Raw genomic sequence first — 7419 nt, 5'->3', positions numbered from 1 at the left:
GCTGTGTGGGCTCAATGTCCAGGCCATTTGAATCATGAAAATCTTGGTCGACACCCCCGAAGGCCACGGGCGTGTGAGATGCCCGTGTGGCAAGGCTTAGGCCGTGTCATCTTCTCGATTTGGTCCGTTTTGTCCCTTTTTTGCTCGTTTTTGGCTCCTTTTGACTCTTGGTGCTCTCTTGAGTACAAAACATGAAATAATCGGATTAAGAGCACCAAAATCCACAAATCTAGTATAAATATCCATAAATATGTTAAGTATTTGGGGTAAAACTATGTATAATTTGGCATTTATCAAATACCCCTACACTTAAGCATTTGCTTGTCCTCAAGCAAAACTCTCATTTACTGCTAGAATTCATTCCTTTCAATTGCATAAGCATTACTAATAATGTTACAAATTATTCCACGGAAAATCATACAGCGAGATTCAACTATAGGGACTTTAAAAACCTCAAACAATCTAAATCGAATACTTTGATAACAAAATTATAGGTAATCTCCTCCCTTCAAGTAATTAACTTTAGTTCTAAATATACAACAGATGACATCCTCACTAAAGATTCACTGAAATCACTCAAAGTGTTTAAGATTCAAGATTAAGCACTCGATTGTCTAACATGAAAAGTTATTACCATAGGCTTGCATGAAAATCAAATCTCCACCACTTGTAAATGATATGATACACTAATCAAAAGGTCTTTGCATGGTTGTAATGGGGTTTAGGTTACAGACATGGATACAAGCTGAAGAGACAAGAGTTAGAATCGAGATAATTTCAATATATTACCCCACTATCAAAAACTTAATTACTGAACCACAAACAAATATCTAGAACTATTTTATATAAGTTCATGACACTTTAGCTTGCTGAGAATTACAATAATAACACTGAGTTTTTTTTTTTAAGAACAAATCAAGTCAATACAAAATATAAATCATACTTCATGATTCAGTAACAAAAAAAAATGGTGAACATAGTGATGTAACAATATTAAATTTAATCTCGATAAAAAGGTAAATTAAGTAAGAGGATTTCAACAATAATGGGTTAATGGGTTAATGATAAGGGTTAATCAATAAGAAAGGTTAGTGGGCTCAAAGAGGGTTCACTAAGGGTTTAATTATGTGGGAAGGCTTTTTATGGAGTAAATAGGTTAAATCCTAAGTGCCTTTATCATCTCAATATATAAAAATCATACGTGTGATCTCGACATGTATAATCGAAGCAAGTTCTAGAATAACAGTTCAATGTTGACACACTCAAACCACAAAAAAAATGAGCAAGAAAGAAAGCTATATGCTTAAAAGGCTCAAAAATCTCACCAAAAATTTGGGTTTTTGATGTCATTCCTGTATACTTATGATTTCAAGATAATACCTCAATTTAGGAAAATAGTCTAAAAATTTTAGTTCTCAAAATATCAATTTATCATGCTCGATTCTCTAATGTCCTATAATCAAATAATCATGCATAATTCACATGGTCTAATTCATGACATATCAAAAATAATTATAGATCAATCAGAATTCATTCGATCAAGATTATGAGAAAATTATTTAAGCACAAGACCAAATTCAGGGATTTGAGAATAATGCAAAAAGTTAGGTTTCATGTTCACCCCTCTCCCCCACACACTTAATATGGACATTGCCCTCAATGTACAAAGATAGATTATTCAAAATAAAGAAAATCATAAGAGGAAAGGAGGTGAAACTCCCTGTTACATGGATGCGGAGCTTGATTTTGAGGCTAGAGTGTTTGGGGAAAATAGTAGCTGCCATTGTTCTTGGCTAGATGAAGAAATTGGGTCGTTGAACATGGCACTCGTAAGGTATTGTTTCCCATTTGTTTTCTCATTCTGTAAAATATTCCTAGCCGCTTTGCTTGGAAGTCTGTAGAATCATGAAGAGCTTATTAAGAGTTGGTGTGGAAGAGAGTGTAGAGGGATTACTTGTTAGAAATACCAGAAAATGAAAAAAAAAAAAAATTTACTAATATAGACATGTCTTTAAAAATAAAAAAATTGAAATGAAAATAAAAATAAAAAGAAAAATAATAATAAAATAATAAATAATAATAATAATAATAATAAATAAAAATAAAAAGATAGGAGGATTCAATGATCCTCGTTAATGGCTCCCTCAGGTGGTGGCGCTGGGGTGGCAATGTGAAAGTGTTGGTACAATTACTGCATCATGGCCTGCATATCGTTCATCTTTCGGTCCCTTCGTCGATCTCGCTTGTGAATCATCTTGTACTGTGTAGTGCAATACTGCTCGAAGTGGGCGAGTCGGTCGGAAAGGTGTGCCAATGAAGCAGCCGCATGAACTGGTCGTTCCCTAGGTGGCGCAGTGGAAGGCTCCTCATGCTGTGGGGGAACATCATCAGGAATGTTCTCAAGATCCTCCTCGTCAATGGCATGAGAGAGACGGTACTGAGGAGGATCAGTCCCACGTCGGCGCTCGATCATCTTTATGTGTAACATAGTCGTGATGCCTTGTGGGGACATCTGACGTATCAGTGTAAGCGGTGATGAGTGGGCCACGGTGTTGAGGAGGCTGAAGTGTCTGACAAGGCGTGTCACGTAGGGGCCGATGGATATCACTCCCTTCCTGTACTGCTCGGTTTGATGGCGAATGGCGAAAGCTATGAAGTATGCCAAGTCAGTCACGTGTGCATTTCCCATGCACCATAAATAGTAGACGTTGTGGATGTTGACAGCGTCGGTGCTCTCTCTTGACCCGGTCAATCTGTGTTCTAATATGGTATGGAGATACCGTAGGGAAGGGGAGAGAGCTGAGGCCTTCGAGCAGTTGGGGTCGTAGGTAGAAGAAAGTGGAGCCAAAGCTTTCCAGCACAAGGAGGGAGAAATGTGGATATTGCGTGGTAGTGCATTCATGTCCTCCTCTTCCATAAACTCATCGGTGTAAAGTCCTAGAGTGACTCCACACTCTAGGACACTCATTGCGCGAACTAGACCGCCTAATCGGAAGTGAATAGTGCCTGGGTCGTCATTGTTTGTCATCACCACCTGTAAATGAAAAGTAGAGCATAATTCTAAAGTTAGTTTTAAATAAGTGAGCTCGGTAATAGCGAAGAACCATCCCCATGAGTCTGTAGACAGGAGGGTCCGGATGGCATCAGATAGCTGGACTTGCTCTACGGCAGCCCAGTCAATGTAGCGACCTGTAGTGAGTGGTCGTGTGTGTAGTATCTGAAATAGCTTCTCCTGCGAAGCTTGCGAAAATTCAAGGAACGGGTAACGAACTTCAGCTGTAGCATGTATCGTGGAAGAACTCAGTCTCTTACGTCTCTTTGAGGATGGGACCGTGGCCCTCTTGCCTCTCGATGACTACATAATGTTCCTAAAAATATATGAGCATTGATAGAATCCAAGATACATCAGTAGTTAAGCAAGAGGCTTAAAACTAGTATATGCTATTTAGTAACTTAAACAATTCAAATATAGAAAATTCTAAGGTAAATTCCTAACTTGTCTAAAACATATTTGTAGTTGTAACAATATCTATGTAAAGCATGTAGAATACTAATGTAGCAACACAAATTTGAAAAATAAGGTTGAGAAAGTGAACCAAATGTTGTTGTAGGGCGGTGCACGGGTGTATTGGTGTCGAGCACGGGCGTATGACACGAGGATATAGCCGTGTGGAGGAAAAATAGAGGGTATAGAGAGGGGAAAGTGGGGATTAATGCAAGGGAAGTGGATTTGAGGGTGGGTTGGGGGTTGGGGAAGTGAGAATCTGGGAATAGTGGTCGGAATCGGGATTAGGGAATGGGGAAGGGCAGATTTCGACTAGGATTTTGAAAAGGGGAAGAAGATGAACTGTGATTTGCTTATATAGGGGAGGCTCACACGGCCTAAGGCCACGCTCGTGTGCTTTGAGGATGAGCCCGTGTTTTTCGAATCTTACGAGTTTGGTCGTGCCCAGCTACTATCCCACGCCCTTGTGTCTTGGGCGTGTATCGAACACGGCCATGTCGCACGGCCGTGCCTAGCTTTGTTTACTTCTCCCACCCTTGTATGTCATGGTAGCACACCCGTGTATTGTTGTACACGGCTGAACGGCACGGGCGTGTCTCACGCCTATGTCGAAGAAACAGAATCGAGCCTTGTCTTTGGCACGCCCGTGGTTTTCCATTCTCACGCCCGTGGTCTCCTATCAAGTTCACCCAAGGCGATATGGCACGGCCGTAGGGATGTATCGCACCCCGTGTTTTGGGGAAATCATGTCTTGCTTCAACACAGCCCTATCTCACGGTCGTGTCTCTTCTCCTATTTGGCCACGGCTTTAGGCACGCCCGTGCGCCTGGCCGTGTGTGCTGAAAAACTTTGCAATTCAAAGATTAAGTTAATGATTCAAAGTGTTAGAAATTAAAAATAAAGAAATCAAAATATGTTAGTACTCGGGTTGCCTCTCGAGAAGTGCTTATTTATAGTCTAAGCTCGACTTACCTCTCTGTTGAATGATCATGGTGGTTTGAGGAGTTCATACTCCTCATTCCTGCTGTCAATCTTAAAATAAGGTTTTAATCGGGTGTTGTTTACCTTAAAAGTGCCGAACTTGAGATGACTCACCTCCACCATACCGAATGGAAAAATACTGAGTACCGTAAGAGGGATTTCCTCATTTGGTGTGGTAGGGACAATGTGGGGATCTGCGGCATCTAGTAAGACTTTATCGCCAACCTTAAGTTGATTAAGAGAGGTATCAGGCTTGTTTTGGCGTAGTCTTGGTTTATCATGTGTTCTTGGTTTGTGTGCTCGCCATTCATCTAGCTCCTCTATTTGAAATCTTTGTTCCTCATGGGTGTCTTTGTTCGCTACTTGATAATAGTGCTCTGTCTCCGTTTTCTTGGTTCGAGGAGGTTCCTGCAAGAACGATTGAATATTAGTTTTGTCATCGACAAGTTTCATAGCATTATCTTAACTCTTAAAGGTTTTGACTGAATCGCGTGCTTGGAGTGTTACTGTGTCGTCTCCTGCATGAAGTGTTAGCTCTCCTATGCCTATATTAATAATGGTTCTGGCAGTTGCTAAAAAGGGTCGTCCTAAAATTAAAGGTACCTCGTTATCCTCATCCATATCTAAGACGACAAAGTCTACTGGGTAAATAAATTTATCAATTTTAATGAGAACATCTTCAATAATACCTTTAGGAAATCTAACTGTTTTGCCAGCCAATTATATGCTCATCCTAGTCTGTTTGAGTTTACCGAGACTTAGTCGTTTAAACATTATACTTGCCCCTAGATCAGCTAAAGCATTATTCTCAGATAAACTACCAATTAAACAAGGAATTTTAAAACTCCCTGGATCTTTCAATTTGTTAGGTAGCTTATTCTTTAGAATAGCTGAGCAGATTGGATTGAGTTCCACATGCGATGTAGCATCTAATTTTCTTTTATTGCTCAGAAGTTCATTTAAGAATTTTGCTGAGTTGGGCATCTGCGACAGAACTTCAATAAATGGTAAGTTAATATGTAATTTCTTTAAGAGTTTGACAAACTTACCGAATTGTTCTTTTGTTCTGTCTTTCGTCATCGCTTTAGGATATGGCACACGAAGTTTATAATACGTACTTACCTATTTGGGATCATCGTCGTTTACCTCTTCTCGACCTTTGTTCATCGCGTTGTCTTGCTGTAATTCTGGCTCCGGTGCAATGAATCCTTCCTTATTTTGAGTACTAATTGCATTGAGGTGTTCCCTCGGATTAGGTTCAGTATTACTTGGTAAGCTACCTTGTAGTCGTTCAGAGATTAGTTTGGATAGCTGGCGTATCTGAGTTTCGAGTCCTTGGATCGATGCTTGTTGATTCTTAAGTGTTGTCTCGGTATTTTGGAAATGGGTTTCTAACACCGAAATGAATTTAGAAAGCATCTCTTCAAGATTTGGTTTCCTCTCTTGTTGATAAGGTGGCTGTTGAAAACCCTAAAGATTCTGTGGCTTTTGATTCCCTTGACCACTCCAGGAGAAATATGGGTGGTTCCTCCAACCTGCATTATAAGTATTACTGTATGGGTTATTTTGAGATCGAAAGTTATTGTTACCCATATAGTTGACTTATTCTTCTTCAGTTGTAGGATTGAAGGGTTGGTATTCTGTATGCACACCTCCGCCACCAACCTGCATTATAAGTATTACTGTATGGGTTATTTTGAGATCGAAAGTTATTGTTACCCATATAGTTGACTTATTCTTCTTCAGTTGTAGGATTGAAGGGTTGGTATTCTGTATGCACACCTCCGCCACTTGAGTCACACCTCATTACTGGATACACCTGCGTGGAACCAAGTAAACCATCAATCTTTTTATTGAGAAGTTCTACCTGATTATAGAGCATGGTGATTGAATCGATGTTATAAACTCCGGCTATTTTCGTTGGCTTTGTCCTTATAACTTGCCATTGATAGTTATTCAGTGACATCTCCTCTATAAATTCATAAGCATCTTTCGGTGTTTTATTGTTAATGGTTCTCCCAGCAGCTGCGTCAACCATTTTGCCGAGTCGAGGGATTCAGGCCATTGTGGGATGTTTGTACTTGAAGCCAAAGCGATAACCCATGGTGAGAGCACCTTCTCAGTAAGTCCTTGTATCTCTCCCATGCATCGTAAAGTGTTTCTAAATCCATCTGTATAAAAGAAGAAATATCATTACGTAATTTAGCCGTTTTAGCTAGTGGAAAATATTTTAGTAAAAATTTCTAGGTTAATTGTTCCAAAGTAGTGATAAACCCTCCTGGTAATGAGTTCAACCACTGTTTAGCTTTGTTTCTCAGTGAAAAGGGAAACAACCGAAGACGTATGACATCATCAGAAACGCCATTAATTTTAAATGTATCGTAAAATTCCAGAAAGTTCGATAAGTGAGCGTTGGGATCTTCATCCTGCAAACCATCAAACTGAACAAACTGTTGTATTATCTGAATAATGTTAGGTTTTAATTCAAAAGTATTTGTAGCTATAGCAGGTCTAAGTATGCTAGATTCAGTTCCTGTTAAAGAAGGTTTAGCATAATCATACGTAGTACGTGGAGTAGGATTTTGATTAGCCGCAATTGCAGGAGGTAGCTGATTGCCTTGGTTTTCAGCCATCTCGTCGATTGGGGGTTGAGTATCGTCTTCTTGCTCGTTCTCTGTGTATCGTAAGCTACGCCTTATTTCTCTTTGATTTCTACGGACTGTGCGATCGATTTCTTCATCAAAAAGTAATGGTCCGACGGGTTTCTTCTAGTCATAAACTATAAAAACCTGCCAAGAGAGAAAAAATAAGTAAATTAATAAATAATAATAATAAACTAAAATTAAATTGCAAGAAAAATAAATGGCTAAAATAATAAAAAAATTTAGTGTTACTAATATTTCAGCTCCTCGGCAACGGTGTAATGGCCTAAA

At 39.4% G+C, this 7419-nt stretch overlaps 1 non-coding gene across 1 annotated transcript; it reads left to right on the top strand.

The window, feature by feature from the left end:
* The first annotated feature begins 6583 nt into the window (after positions 1 to 6583).
* Positions 6584 to 6690, top strand: LOC128282156 (small nucleolar RNA R71). The gene has a single exon (XR_008272397.1). It is a non-coding gene; the product is annotated as a small nucleolar RNA R71 (small nucleolar RNA).
* The last annotated feature ends 729 nt before the right edge of the window (positions 6691 to 7419 follow it).

This window comes from Gossypium arboreum, chromosome 1 (genome assembly GCF_025698485.1).
Source record: "Gossypium arboreum isolate Shixiya-1 chromosome 1, ASM2569848v2, whole genome shotgun sequence".
NCBI classification, from domain to species: domain Eukaryota; kingdom Viridiplantae; phylum Streptophyta; class Magnoliopsida; order Malvales; family Malvaceae; genus Gossypium; species Gossypium arboreum.
The sequence above is the reverse complement of the archived record's forward strand: the minus strand, read 5'-3'. Positions and strand labels throughout refer to the sequence as shown.